The sequence below is a fragment of the Ranitomeya imitator genome, chromosome 3 (assembly GCF_032444005.1).
Source record: "Ranitomeya imitator isolate aRanImi1 chromosome 3, aRanImi1.pri, whole genome shotgun sequence".
NCBI lineage: Eukaryota > Metazoa > Chordata > Amphibia > Anura > Dendrobatidae > Ranitomeya > Ranitomeya imitator.
In genome coordinates, this window is record NC_091284.1 from 393,516,569 (window position 1) to 393,532,637 (window position 16,069).

Sequence of the window (16,069 nt, forward strand, 5' to 3'; positions counted from 1 at the left end):
TTGGTCGCGTGGCGTCACATGGGCGGCACGCGACCAATCAGAAGCCGCGACGTCATTCCGCAGGTCCTAAAGGCGCTCATTTTGAACAAAGAAACCTGCCGGACGCCGGTTCCTCGCGGTGATGTTCCAGGGGCCGCCGGAGAGGTGAATATAACAATATTTTTTATTTTAATTCTTTATTTTACACCTCACTATGGATCCCAGGGCCTGAAGGAGAGTTTCCTCTCTTTCAGACCCTGGGATCCATCAGGATACCTTCCGATACTTGGTGTCCCATTGACTTGTATTGGTATCGGATATCGGTATCGGCGATATCCGATACTTTTCGGGTATCGGCCGATACTATCCGATACCGATACTTTCAAGTATCGGACGGTATCGCTCAACACTATTTAACAGCTTTTTAGGAGGTTAACAGATCACAGAAATGTTCACAGACCATGTAATACTGTATGTCTGACAAATGGAAAGACAAATGGAAATCCAAAGACATACTGATAGGGAATTGTGAGATTGTTAGATTGTGAGCCCCATCGGGGACAGCAATGATAATGTATGTATAGCGCTGCGGAATATGTTAGCGCTATATAAAAATAAAGATTATATTATTATATAAAAAATGGAAGCCTACAATTTTTTTTAAAGCTTTTAAGCAGTTTTAGAAATCAGAAAAATTTACTGTACCCTATGGTTTTGGTTGAGAAATGTAGTCCAGGAAAATGTTTCAAAGATATTTGGGTGTGTTATATAACACAAAAAAGGTCCTCAAAGCATGTAATATTGATGGATCAAAAATATATTACATTTTTTGAGCCCCCACACGAAAAAAGGAGCTACAATTGTATGAAAAAGTGTTTGCCCCTTTCCTGATTTCCTATTCGTTTGCATGTTTGTCACACTTAAAATGTTTCAGATCACCAAACAAATTTAAATATTAGACAAAGATAACATAATAAACACAAAATGCAGTTTTTAAATGAATTTTTTTACTAAAAGAAAAAAACATCCAAACCTACAGGGCCCTGTGTGAAAAAGTAATTGCCCCCTAAACCTAATAAATGGTTGGGCCACCCTTAGCAGCAACAAGTGCAATCAAGAATTTGCAATAACTGGCAATGAGTCTTTACATTGCTCTGGTGGAAGTTTGTCCCACTCATCTTTGCAGAATTGTTATTTTTCAGACACATTGAAGGATTTCCAAGCATGAACTATCTGTTTAAGGTCATGCCACAGCATTTCAAATGGATTAAGGTCAGGACTTTGACAAGGCTACTCCAATGTCTTCATTTTGTTTTTCTTAAACCATACAGAGGTGGACTTGCTGGTGTGTTTTGGATCATTGTCTGGGCAGCATAGTGACTCAGTGGTTAGCACTGCAGTCTTGCAGCCCTGGTGTTCTGGGTTCAAATCCTAACAAAGATAACATCTGCAAGAAGTTGGCATGTTCTCTCTGTGTTTGCGTGGGTTTCCTACCACATTCCAAAATCATACTGATAGGGATTCTAGATTGTGAGCCCCAATGGGGAGAGTGCCAATAATGTTCGTAATGTGCTGTAGAAATAATGGTGCTGTATAAATGAGTAAAATAAATAGATAACCCAACTGTGCTTCAGCTTGAGGTTAAGAACAGATGGCCAGACATTATCTTTTTTTTGGCACACATCAGAATTCATGGCTACATTTACCACAGCAAGTTTTCCAGGTCCTGAAGCAACAAAAAGTTCTAGACTATCATACTAACAACACCATGTTTTACTATTGCTATGATGTTCCTTTTCTGAAATGCTGAGTTACTTCTATGCCAGATGTAAAGGGACATACACCTTCCACAAAGTTCAACGTTTGTCTCATCAGTCCACAGAGTATTCTCCAAAAAGTCTTGGGGATCATCAAGATGCCTTTATGATGTTATTACTCAGCCATGGTTTTCATCTTGGAACTCTACCATGTAGGCCTTTTTTGCCCAGTCTCTTTCTGATGATGGAATCATGAACACTGACCTTAACTGAGGCAAGCGAGGGCTGCAGTTCTTTAGATGTTGTTGTGGGGTCTTTTGTGACCTCGTGGATGAAACATTGCTGCACTCTTGCGGTAATTTTGGTCAGTTGGCCACTCCTGTGAAGGTTTATTACTGTTCCATGTTTTCACTATATGTGGATAATGGCTCTCACTGTGCCTCACTGGAGTCCCAAAGCTTAAGAATGGCTTTAATAACCTTTTCCAGACTGATGGTTCTCAATTACTTTGTTTCTTAGTTGTTCCAGAATGTCTTTGGATCACATCATGATGTCTAGCTTTTGAGGATCTTTTGGTCTATTACACTTATTCAGGCAGGTGCTATTTAAGTGATCTTAATTGAGGTCTGCATGTGGCTAGGGAATTTGTCCTCAGTGTCCCAAAGATATCATAAACCCCAGTTAATATATGTTTTAAGTAGGGGGGTTTGGGACAATCACTTTTCACACAGGGCCCCACAGTTTTGAATATATTTTCCCTTAGTAATAAAGACCTTCATGTAAAAACTGTATCTCATGTTTACTTGTAATATATTTCTCTAATATTTAAATTTATTTTGAGATCTGAGCATGAACATGCAAAAGAATAGGAAATCAAGAAGGGGGCAAACACTTTTTCATGTTACTGTATATATTTGCCAATGGACTTCACAGGCCTCTATTCTGTCTACAGACTGGATTCTGTCACTCTTCCTGCTCCAGCGACTATTCCTTCCTAGGATGAATACAGAATGCAAATTGTATGTGCTGCAAACATTTAGCCCTTAAAAGAGCTCTTAGTATGATGCCTCAGCTTCAGCATTAGTATCAACACTACTGGCCTCTGATTCGTTATGCTGTGCACACAGGCCTTGACAAGCACCCTCTCCCTCGAATACAAAGTATTACACAGCTGTGCAATGGAGTCAGGTATCACCTGTCTTTTTATAACCTGGTAATGTCACATGGCCAGCCAAGCACATTAATGCAACAACCAAGATGGTTATGGCAATAAAGTGACTCACAGGCAATCCTTGCATGCCTATTGGCAAAGATGCTGGACAGGGATTCGACTTTTCACTCGAGTTTTCACTCGAGCACTGCCCATTAGTCCTTGAGTAACGAGCACAAACGAACACTTTGATTCTCAAGTGACAACCGACTATCATCGAACATGTTCTCTCATCCCTACCGAACATCCATTTTTTGTCATGCTCTCATAGAATCATAGAATGTTAGAATTGGAAGGGACCTCCTGGGTCATCTGGTCCAACCCCCTGCTCAAAGGAGTATTCACTAAATCATCCCAGTCAAATATCTGTCCAGCCTGTTCACTGACATCTATAGATATATGTGATTTGCCAGCTTTTCCAAGGAGATTTCGTATGTAAAAATGGGACAGCACTCAGGTGGTCTGAGTGCTGTGTGATTTTTTCTAGCACCCATTGACTTCTATTGCGGAATGCGATCCGATTTCCGATTACAATTGCAGCATGCTGTGAGTTTTTTCGGGTCCAATTGTAATCCGATCCGAGCTGAAATAAAAACAAAAACGTAGATGAACACACAATGATGGAATAACATTGGTGCCGTATATAAAATCATTCCATAGGGTAATGGAATAAAAATACACCAAATTTTGAGACTTTTATTGAAAAGTGGCATATAATGAATCTGTCTAATACATCTGGAAAAGCCACATTGATGTAAAAAAGTGGAAAATTAACTGAAGACAACTTGAAAAAATGTGCAAATTGTTTGACAAATTTGTTGTAATTCAAAAAGTTACTTATTGAGAGTTATTCACTCCAACAATCTGGCGGAAATGAAATGACGAATCAGGCACATGGAATTCAAAAGTGCATGATGTAATTTCTGTTGGACATCCTATTAAATAGGCATATAAAAGTATAGTAAAGGCCTACTTAACCTCTCTGGCAGAATTGGTGCTGTGCAAAATAAAGCTGCAATACAGCCTTATGAATGATTCTTAACTCTTCGAATATAGCAAAAGAAAAGCCTTTATTTGACACTTATCTATTTCTGATACTAAAGCCACTCATACTGAATACTGAATAATATTCTTCCTTAGTGCTTATCAGTAATGGCATTTCAGAAAAAATTACTGCAGTTTTACTGAGAACTCAAACTAGTGAGGAGAAAATTTGACTGCCAGGTGTTTTATTGAAGCTTCTAAAAAAAATCTAAAATCTCATTAGCCAAGATAAAATAGTATGTTATAAATTTGGGAGATAACAATTACATACCAGGATACCAATAATAATGCATTCGTATTAAAGGCCACAACAAGAAAACAAGTCTTCTGTGTTAATAGCTTTTTGTTTTACTAACCTGTCACTAGATGATGATCGCACAAACTACCCAGGCATTCTAGCTAGCAGGCCATGCCGTGGCCTGTCCAGATTCTTTTCGTTCCAACATCAACATCATGACTCTTTGGGCAGAAAAATCAGCACTAGGCCATAGTATATGACCTCAGCATTCAGGGAACTGGTCTAGAATTCCCTGCTATGTTTTTTGCTTTACTAGTGTATTTTTGGTCATTTTATTTACAATTTAGGCCTCATTCACACGTCTGTTTTTAAACACGTATGTGAAAAATGGTACTGATGTCATCCGTGTTTTGGATCAGTGTGCACCAATTTATGGACAGTATCCGTTTTTATGATTGGTGTATCATCAGTGTTTTTCATGGATGGATAAAGAAAAATAAGATTTCCGTGAGCTGTACAGGCTCTTCACGGTCCAAATCCCTTTTCAACTATGATGCTAGAAAAAATGGACAAGTCTCCATGAGTTCTGCACAGACACATGGTCCATTAAAAATATCATACCAAAGTATTATATGTTCGCCTGTCTCCCCTATTACCATAGGGGTTTATCCCTCCTACCTTTGTATACCAACCCTTCCCTTCCCGCCCCTCCTTGTCTATCCTTCCCGGTTAAAATTTTTAAAATTCCAATAAAATGTTTGGAAAAAAATATATATATCAGATTTGTGACTAGCACCATAGATTATAATTAGTGATGAGCGAATATACTCACAGCATGGTGGCGCAGTGGTTAGCACTGCAGCCTTGCAGTGCAGGGGTCCTGGGTTCTAATTTCACCCAGGACAACATCTGCAAAGAGTTTGTATGTTCTCTCCATGTTTGCGTGGGTTTCCACCGAGTACTCCGGTTTCCTCCCACATTCCAAAGACATACTGATAGGGAATCTAGATTGTGAGCCCCATCGGGGACAGTGATGATAATGTGTGCAAAACTGTAAAGCGCTGCAGAATGTGTTAGCGCTATATAAAGATTATTATTATTACTCATTAGTCATTACTCGAGATTTCCCGAACATGCTCGGGTGACCTCTGAGTATTTTTAGTACTCAGAGATTTCGTTTTCATTGCCGCAGCTGAATGATTTACATCTGTTAGCCAGTATAAGTACATGTGGGGGTTGCCTAGTTGCTAGGAAATCCCCACATGTAATCAAGCTGGCTAAAAGATGTAAATCATTCAGCTGAGGTGAGGAAAACTAAATTTCCGAGCAGTAAAAAATACTCCGAGGTCACCCGCTCGTGCTCGGGAAATCTCGAGTAACGAGTATATTCGCTAATCACTAACTGTAATGGATATGTGTTGCATCTATGAAAATAAACAGATAGAACACTTAAGTGTATTGCAGACTGTGTGGTTTTCATGTTTTTGACTTTGCTGTTATCTAGCTGTGTATCAACCAAGACCTAACTTTGTCTTCCTGTCTTCAGCTACCTATTCATTGACTTTTATTTTTCTGCTAGTTCTCAGTGTAGATTTGTCTTCACTACAATATTAACCTAACCTCCAACCTGAACTTTCTGAAAATTGCTTAATAAAGTGTGCAAAACAGGCAACGAGTGAGTAGACTCCAAATGTACGTTCCCTCTTCAGCTACTAATCCCTAAAGTGAGCAGGCAGGCGTGCAGCTGAAGAGCAGTGATAGATTGAAATTGTGAGCCCATGACTCCAGAAAGAAGGAGCACAACCCCAGTATAATTATCACATTGTTTCTTTTCTGCTGTTGCATTATCGTTCAGTGTTCTCTCGCCATTGAGCATTAGGACAAACTGTGCAGCGGCACAAAAAATATACTGTTAGTATAAGTTAGTGTCAGGACAGAGTACAATGGCACTTGGAGCTGAAAAGAAGCCAATGCAAGGGCAAGTCACCAACTATAAAGATAGAGTTAATGTTGTGCTGTCCCATGTACAGTTGATTAGCCTGTAGTCCAAAATCATATATGTAGATTGGAGGCCCAATTAATAATTTGCAAGTGTTCTTAATTCACTTTTTTGTGTTGTGCTTTTTGATCAAATTTTTGCATCAAGGTCATTAAGATTGAACACACATGATTAAGTAAATAGTTACTAGTGACTGAGATCTAAAATGCTCAAGTGCTCGGCACCCGAATAAAGCCGGTCTGACATTAGGACAGACTTGACAAGAGCACTACATGTAATGGAATTAAATGGGAAACTCAAGCATTTTTCCGGCAGACCCTACATAAAGGGCTAGGTGGTTGGAAAATAGCTGAAATGGATGGAAACAGCACTCAAAGGCGCTGCTCCGTTAAGCTGATGTCAATTGAAAATAATAACCACTTTTCCCCAGACCTGAATATTTCTAATTTACATCTGATAAACTGGACAAAATCGTAGAAGTGAGAGCAATAAAAGTTACATATCCTTAAAGGGCTGATCAACGCCTATTTCAAGTGTGACGCCCAGGAGACCGGGATACCCAGCACCGGACCAATGGGGTCTGTCTCTTAAGGGGGATGTCACGGGTGGCTTGACCCGGTGCTGTAGCCTCAGGCAATGCACAGTGTAAGGGGTATCGTGAGGGAGCAGGCACTTACTTGATCAGCAGCAGGTTCTCCCAGCGACGATGATCCCGATCCTGGATATTGGCTATTGTCCAAATGAAAGACTGAGGCACTGAAACGTTTAACCAGTTTACTTTAACATAAAGGGATCTACAACCAGTCCTGTCACCGGAGTCTGTATGGGAACTCTGAGTTACTTTGACCCTGCCGGGGTCTTCGCCTCTTATTGTACGCAATTTCTGTGTGGCCCTGCTGCTGTATGTGAACTGGCTGCCGGCCCAATCTGTCCCCTCCGGGTCCTGGTTCGACGGGCAACCCGAGTCCTTTTATCGGCTTACCCCCTCCAGGAGTACCGCTGAACTCTGTGTCTGTTGCTGCGTCCGGCCCTAGTGAAGCTGATATCACCTCACGTTTTTCCGGTTGCTGTATTATATATAATGAATACAGCCACGGATCCGGTATCCGTCTTTGCGCCTGTTCTGGGTAGTGATTAATGCTACCCGGTTCTCACAATGTCCTTTTTCTCTGTCCCTTTTCTCCTCAGGCCGGAGATTTGGGCCTGGAAACCGTCATAGGGCTGTTAGAAATTCAGCTGTATGACCTCTCACTTTCAGCTCCTTAGCCCAACTGCCATTTCTTCTCTCAGACCAGAATGGATCAAGGGGAATCTCTGGAGCTCCCCCTTCTGGCCGGAGGTGGTAGTGCAGTCTTGCTATTTTAGTATTTGTATTTACTGTCAGTAACTATTTTTGTGGCAAATACCCCTAGGGGTGCCACATTCCCCCTTAGTTAAGAACAGTACTCCGGGACTGTGGGACAATAACATTTTGAAATAACAATTAATATGTACAGAGTCTTAAAAATGAAAAGTTACAAAAATCACTCAAGGAAACAAAAATAGAGTTCTGTAAAAAGTCACTTCAAATAGCGTCTATTAATACAGTTCTATCCTTGAAGGTACTAGGAAAGGCACTGCACTTTGTGTCCAGGAATTTAGTTCCATTTTTCCAACGGAGTTGTCAATATAAAGTCTAAAGAAAGTTCAAAAAGAGCAAAAAGCAAAGTTCAAAAAGCAGTCTTTCCGGAGCTTGGATTTAGTGCCTCCGGGCTGATAAAAAGTTCAAGAATATGCAAGAAGTTCATACAGACAAGTCTCTGTAGGCACTGGGCTTAAACGTTGCAGACTGATAACAATGACTATACTACATTTTCTGTTTAACTATATACGGCATAACATATATACAATTCACATTATGAGCTTTATAGTTGGTAATCTGCATACCTGGCCGGTAATTGACCCTGGGTACTACGCTGTGATCTACGTAATGACGGTATCTCTTCATGTGGTGTACTACTGTCTACTGCGGATGTAGTATCTGCCCGTTCTGCTAAAGATAATTCCATGACTATGGAGTTGGCAAGTCCACCGTGAATGGGATTACTCTGACCAGGAATCTGTTCTTCCTGGCCTGGAACCTCCTGTAGTACGGGGTCAGCCTCTTCCTGTCTTGGGACTTCTGGTATTGGGTTCGGTGTTGGGTAAAAGGCCACCATGGGAACCACTACTGCACCATGTTATGTAGGGTTTTGGGAAAGTCTCCTATACAGGTGTGATACATTTCCTCTTCTTTTTCCTTTACTGGTTGAACCTGTATGGGTTGAATAACTTCTGATTCTGGCTGGACAACTTCTGGCTCTTTTAATGCTTCCGGACACAATTTAAGATTGTCTCTTGACACTAATACAGATGTTAAGCCTCCGTTTTTGCTAATGAGACACATTTTAGGATTATCCATTCTTGTTGGTAAAACTGTGTAGGGTACGGCTTCCCACTGATTGTCTAGTTTATTGGTTCGACGGTTTCTCTTGAGCACTTGATCACCCGGTCTTAATGGGGTCGCTAGAGCATTCTGGTTGAAAGTTCACTCTTGTCTTTCTCTAGTTTGCTGAAGGCTTCTTTCCACACTCTCTTGCACTTGGCGATACTGCTTTTGCCGTATGATATCCCAATTGGAGTCTTGAACTTCTGCGTCTGGTTTCAGAATTCCCATTTCTAGATCAATTGGTAATTGGCCGGGTCTTGCACGCATAAGGTAAGCTGGGGTGCAGTTGGTGGAGCTCACCGGAACATGATTATACAGATCCACCAAGTCAGGCAATTTCTCTGGCCATTGATTCCTTTCTGTCTCAGGTAAAGTCTTTAGTAGGTCTATTACAATATGGTTCATCTTCTCGCATAAGCCGTTTGTTTGTGGATGATAGGCCGTCGTCCGGATCTTTTTGCAACCATACATATTACAGAATTCTCTGAAGATCTCTGATTCAAAGGCTGTACCTTGGTCGGTGAGAACCTGTTCCGGATATCCATGGGGTCTACAAAAGTACGTTTGGAACGCTTTGGCTGCTGTTTTTGCTGTCAGATCTTTTACGGGTACTACTACCAAGAAGCGTGAATAATGGTCCACGATGGTCAAGGCATAGACATAGCCGGACCGGCTTGGTGTCAACTTCACGTGGTCCATGGCTACAAGTTCAAGTGGTTGTTTGGTGATTATGGGCTGCAGTGGTGCTCTTTGGTTCTTTTGATCGTTTCTTCTGAGGTTGCACGGGCCACAATTTCTGCACCACTGTTCGATTGATTTTCTCATCCTGACCCAATAAAATCTTTCTCTTAGAAGTACTTCTAACTTTTTCCAACCGAAGTAACCAGCACCATTATGGTAAGCTTCGAGGACCATCTTGACATCTTGTTTAGGCACGATAATCTGCCAAACCAATTCATGTGTTTTCGGATTGGTGTACCTTCTACAGAGCTTCCCTTGATACAGGAACATTTTGCCTCTCTCTTTCCAGAGTTGATGCGTCTCTTCTGGGGCATCCTCATCGGGATATGCACTTTGCTCAGTTAACAGTTCCTTCACCAACTTCACAGCCGGATTGCTGTCTTGGGTGTCAGCCCATCTATGGTGTGCTAACGGATTAAAATTCACCTCTTGTTGTTTCTGATAGGTACTTGACTGATGATGTTTTGCCTTGGGATGATGGAAGGCTGGTAGTTCAATTTCTTCAAGCTCCCCCGTTTCTTCTTCTACATCTCTCAAGTGTGGCATCCGGGATAGGGCATCGGCATTTCCATTCTTGCGACCTGCTCGATACTTGATCTTGAAGTTGTAATTAGATAACCGGGCTATCCATCGCTGTTCTAACGCACCTAATTTGGCTGTGTCCAGGTGGGTCAACGGATTGTTGTCAGTATAGACAATAAATTCTGCAGCGGCCAGATAGTGTTTGAAACGTTCAGTCACAGCCCAAACTACTGCCAGTAGTTCCAATTTGAAGGAGCTATAATTTTCTGGATTTCTTTCAGTAGGCCGGAGCTTTCTACTTGCAAAGGCGATGACTTTCTCCCGACCTTCTTGCTTTTGTGACAGCACCGCTCCTAGTCCCACATTACTGGCATCGGTGTAGAGGATGAAAGGTTGATGGTAATCTGGGTATGCCAGAACCTCTTCACCGGTTAGTGCCTTCTTTAGTTGTTCAAAGGAGTCTTCCCTTTCGTCGTTCCACTGGAAAGGAGGGTTTCGGTTTGAAGGTTTCTTCGTCTGCCCTACCAAGGCGTCTTGCAAGGGTGCTGCCAACTTGGTAAATCCTTTTATAAATCTGCGATAGTAACCCACCAATCCCAGGAATTGCCTCACTTCTTTTGCGTTGGTAGGTCTTGGCCAATCCCTTATGGCGCTTATTTTCTCGGGATCCGGTGCTACTCCCTCCGAACTCACGATGTGTCCCAGGTACTGTACCTTTGGCTTGAGAAGGTGACATTTGGATGGCTTGATTTTCATGCCATACCTGGATAAGGCTTCGAACACTTCTGCCAGATCTTTTAAGTGTTGTTCGTAAGTCTTTGAGTAGACGATCACATCATCTAGGTACAGGAGGACAGTCTCGAAGTTCTTGTGTCCGAGGCAGCATTCCATCAGCCGCTGGAAGGTACCGGATGCGTTGCAGAGTCCGAATGGCATGCGATTAAATTCACATAGACCCATTAGTGTGGTGAATGCCGTCTTTTCCTTATCTCTCTCAGCCACAGGGACTTGCCAATACCCACTTGTTAAGTCTAAGGTGGAAAAATAATTAGCAGATTTCAAAGCAGTCAAGGACTCTTCTATCCTAGGCAAGGGGTAGGCGTCTTTATGGGTGATGTTATTAATCCGCCGGTAGTCTACGCACATTCTCATGGTTCAGTCCTTTTTTTTGACAATCACTAGAGGGGCCGCCCAGGGGCTACAGCTGTCTCTTATTACCCCGGCCTGTTTCATCTCCCTCAGCATATCTTTTGCACATTGATAGTGAGCGGGCGGTATGGGTCTATATCTTTCTTTTATTGGGGGATGGTCACCGGTGGGGATTGTGTGTTCTACCCCTCCTATCCGTCCGAAGTCCAATGGGTGTTTACTGAAGACTTGTTCATATTCCGTCACTAGCCTATACACCCCTTGTTTTTGATGGGTAGGTGTTGAACTTATGCCCACGTGTAGCTGTTGGCACCAATCCTCCAATTCTCCGTCTGAGCCGTTGCCTTCCACCTGACAGGTTGGTTCTAAGGGCTCAATGGTTGTGATGGCATTGTTGTCAACAGTATATAGCTTTGCCACTGTAGCATACCTTGGCAAAGTGACCTCTTCCTCTCCCCATTTCAAAAGTCGTACCGGCACTCGTCCCCGGTGTACCTCGATTACCCCTCGTGCTGTGAGTATAGTGGGCCTGCTGTCGGTGTACACTGGTTCTATTAAGGCTTGATAATCTCGTCCCTTAGTACCAATGGCTGCTCTACACCATACCAGCATTTCTGTTTTTGGTGGGATTATAATAGACGTTGGATCACTTACCCTCACACTGCCGATTTCTCCACCTGCAACTTCTACCTGTTGCCTTAACATCAATACTTTTATTTCCCTTTGGAGAACTCTCTGCTGGCAGGATTGGGCAGTTTCAGCAATTTGCTGTAAGACAGAAATAACTTCGGAAAAGCAGTTCTCTAACACATTCATTCCTATCAATACAGTTGGTTCACAGTTCCGCCGGTCAACATCAACAACAATTATACCCTGTTTCTTCAATTCTACTTTACCAATCTTTATGGTCATCTCTCTGAATCCTAGTTTCGGTACCAACTTACCATTACTGGCCCATATATCTAGTTCAACATCAGAGGGCCCTTTATCAATATCTGCATCAGCCCAGTACCTCTTATAAAGGATATACGGTATAGATGAAATCTGGGAACCTGTGTCCAGCAAAGCGTTGAGGGGAATTCCGTCCAGCACGATAGGGACAATGGGTCGTCCTCCGATGTACCTGTCGTGCCAGGGTGTTGGGCCTTGAAAGTTCATTCCTGCGAAGCGGCCCGCATTCCCAGGGAATTCCCGTTTAAATCACAATCTCGTGCAAAGTGGCCTGGCTGCTGGCAACGGCGGCAAATGGGCTGTCCATCCGGTTGGTAGCGGTCGCGGGGTCGTCCTCTCCATGTCGGGTATCTCCGGGGTCTCATCCATGGAACATCTTCTCTATGGTTTGCCAACTCCATCTTGGGTCCTCTCATCTCCTGCATGGTTTTAGCCATTGAAGCAACAATATCAGTTAAAGAGTCAAGCTTTTGTTAAAGAGCCTCATTAGTACTGGGCCCCAGGGGCTTAGCAATGGCCCCGGACATAGCTGATGTCACTGGCACTCCCTGTTGTTGAGGAGCCTCTGCCATGGGTTGCGCAGGCTCCTGATCCCGAGGTGCCTCTGCCAGTTGGAGACGTATAGCGCTCTCCTTTAATTGGGCAAATGTCAATTCAGGGTTCTTAAAAACAAGCATGCTCACATGCCCCCGGTGAGAAGGGGTGTAGAGTCCCTCAATAAATTGATCTCTTAGCAGTTTATCCGCTCCGGTGTTAAAAATGGGTTCAGCCAGTGTAAGTGATTTAAGGGCTTCCTGCAGGTTTAAGGCAAAGTCTCTCACGCCCTCATTAGCTTTTTGTTTGCAATTAAAGAATCGTATTTTAGCTTTGCTGCTGGCAGTGGTTTCAAATGTAGCTTTTAATCCAGCAAATATGCGTTCAACAGTGTCTTTTAGATCAGCTGCCCATGCTGTGACTTCTCGCTTAGCATGGCCACTTAACTGCATCATCAGGAGACTAACACGCTGAACTTCACCCACGGGGAACATGTTAAAATGGGCCAGCATCTTTTCTCTGAAATCGTCAAGGGTATTAGGCTCACCTTCATACCTTGGAAGCCACGGGCCACCCGGGGTATATGGCATCAGCACCGGCATGATGGGCACCACTCCTTGCACCGCTGCGCTACCGGACTCTCTATCGACACTCTGTCTTTCAGCTGCATTAGCGTCGCCGGGTGCTGCGGCGTCTCCGTGCTGTGACATACTGTGCCCCCTTAGTTAATCCGGACCCTTCCGGTCCTCTGCTTCCGTCGGGATAGTGTAGATTCGTTCCGCTGTGCAGCAGGATTGGTTTTCCCCTTACTCTGACGTCAGAGCGCTCACCTTGGTGCCGCCCACAATGACACGCCCCCTGCTGCTCCCGCCCGCCACGCGCTCTGTAATGGCGGATTCTGAAGTTTTTCAGTTAGACTGGGGCTCAGGTAATGGCGTAGCTCAATTAACAGTCTCGTGCCTAACGGTTATGAAGTGATGGCGGCCATCTTTACTCCATTATAACCAATGGGGAAAAGTCACTTTCAATAGTTTTTAATGGGAAATGGAATTTTCTTTAATAAAGTCAATTTTCAAGATTTTTCATCCAAGTTTTCAAAGTTTTGGGCTCCAATCACGGCACACAATACCCGGTATATGGGCTGGCTCGATCCTGTTCGTGACGCCAATTGTGACGCCCAGGAGACCGGGATACCCAGCACCGGACCAATGGGGTCTGTCTCTTAAGGGGGATGTCACGGGTGGCTTGACCCGGTGCTGTAGCCTCAGGCAATGCACAGTGTAAGGGGTATCGTGAGGGAGCAGGCACTTACTTGATCAGCAGCAGGTTCTCCCAGCGACGATGATCCCGATCCTGGATATTGGCTATTGTCCAAATGAAAGACTGAGGCACTGAAACGTTTAACCAGTTTACTTTAACATAAAGGGATCTACAACCAGTCCTGTCACCGGAGTCTGTATGGGAACTCTTAGTTACTTTGACCCTGCCGGGGTCTTCGCCTCTTATTGTACGCAATTTCTGTGTGGCCCTGCTGCTGTATGTGAACTGGCTGCCGGCCCAATCTGTCCCCTCCGGGTCCTGTTTCGACGGGCAAACCGAGTCCTTTTATCAGCTTACCCCCTCCGGGAGTACCGCTGAACTCTGTGTCTGTTGCTGCGTCCGGCCCTAGTGAAGCTGATATCACCTCACGTTTTTCCGGTTGCTGTATTATATATAATGAATACAGCCACGGATCCGGTATCCATCTTTGCGCCTGTTCTGGGTAGTGATTAATGCTACCCGGTTCTCACAATGTCCTTTTTCTCTGTCCCTTTTCTCCTCAGGCCGGTGATTTGGGCCTGGAAACCGTCATAGGGCTGTTAGAAATTCAGCTGTATGACCTCTCACTTTCAGCTCCTTAGCCCAACTGCCATTTCTTCTCTCAGACCAGAATGGATCAAGGGGAATCTCTGGAGCTCCCCCTTCTGGCCGGAGGTGGTAGTGCAGTCTTGCTATTTTAGTATTTGTATTTACTGTCAGTAACTATTTTTGTGGCAAATACCCCTAGGGGTGCCACACAAGCTTTCATTAGTACAGTCCAAAAAAAATCACCTTAGGCTAGGTTCACATTGCGCTAGGTGAGTCCGTCTAACGGACACGTTTTTAAGTAGTAAAAATGCAATGTAATGCACATACTAACGCGCCCATAGACTTGCATTGTCTGACGCATCGTGACGCATCCCAAAATTGGTATGCGTTTGTCACATAACATTTTTTTTCTGACGGACCTTGAACGCGGCTTGCAGCGTTTTCGGGTCTGGCCAAGCTAACGCAATACTAACGGAAGCGTTCATTCTGCCATAGAAGGCTATGGCAAACACAGTCAGACGCAAATCATGAAAAATTTCCAAATAGAACCACACGTTTTAATAGCGTTTGAGGGTGGTCACATGTGGTCATGTGACAGGAAATGTGATTTCGGCCAAATGAGGAATATCCCACCCACACATTTCTCCTGAGGCCTACTGCACGTGACAGAGTCTTGAAAGAGATCACAGGAAATGTAAGTACATTTCTATATATTATATATCTCTGTATACATCATGGGAGTCTGTATTGTCTGTCGGATGTGTGTGTACTAAAAATGTATTGCTTTGTTGCACGCAGATGTCGGATACTGATGTCAGCAGCAGCAGCAGCGTGTCTGCGGTGTTTTCTTCTCAATCGGTAGGCGTGCACTTTAAAAAACCACAATAATGTTGTGTGAAACTCCATTGTATTGAGCTAAGCACGTTATAAAAATCATGTTTTTATTGTAAATAGGAGTCTTCTGAGCCCGAGGCTGCTAGGCCCCCCCCAAAAAAAACAGGCAAAAACCACAAAGGTATATGGCACACATTTTGAATTTTTCAGGCATAAATTTATTGATCCAATGAATGTTAAATTTTTTTTCATTTTACATACACAATAGGTTGTGGCACACGGAGGACACAAGAGAAAGAAGGTCCCTAGCCGTCTGTCGTCGCCACAACTGCCAGTGGTAAATATAAAACTAGAAATATTCTATCCAATATTTATCAACAATCTATCTATTCACTTTCTATCTACTATATCTATAAACCATCTATCAACTATCTATCGCTCTATCTATGTATCTATCTATCGCTCTATGTATCTATCTATCGCTATATCTATGTATCTATCTATCGCTATATCTATGTATCTATCTATCTATATCTATGTATATATCTATCTCTATATCTATGTCTATATCTGTCTATATCTATGTATCTATCGCTATATCTATGTATGTATCTATCTATCTATCTATATCTATGTATCTGTCTATCTCTATATCTATGTATCTATCTCTCTATATCTATGTATCTATCTATCGCTATATCTATGTATCTACCTATCGCTATATCTATGTATCTATCTCTCTATATCTTTGTATCTATCTATCTCTATATCTATGTATCTATCTATCTATCTATCT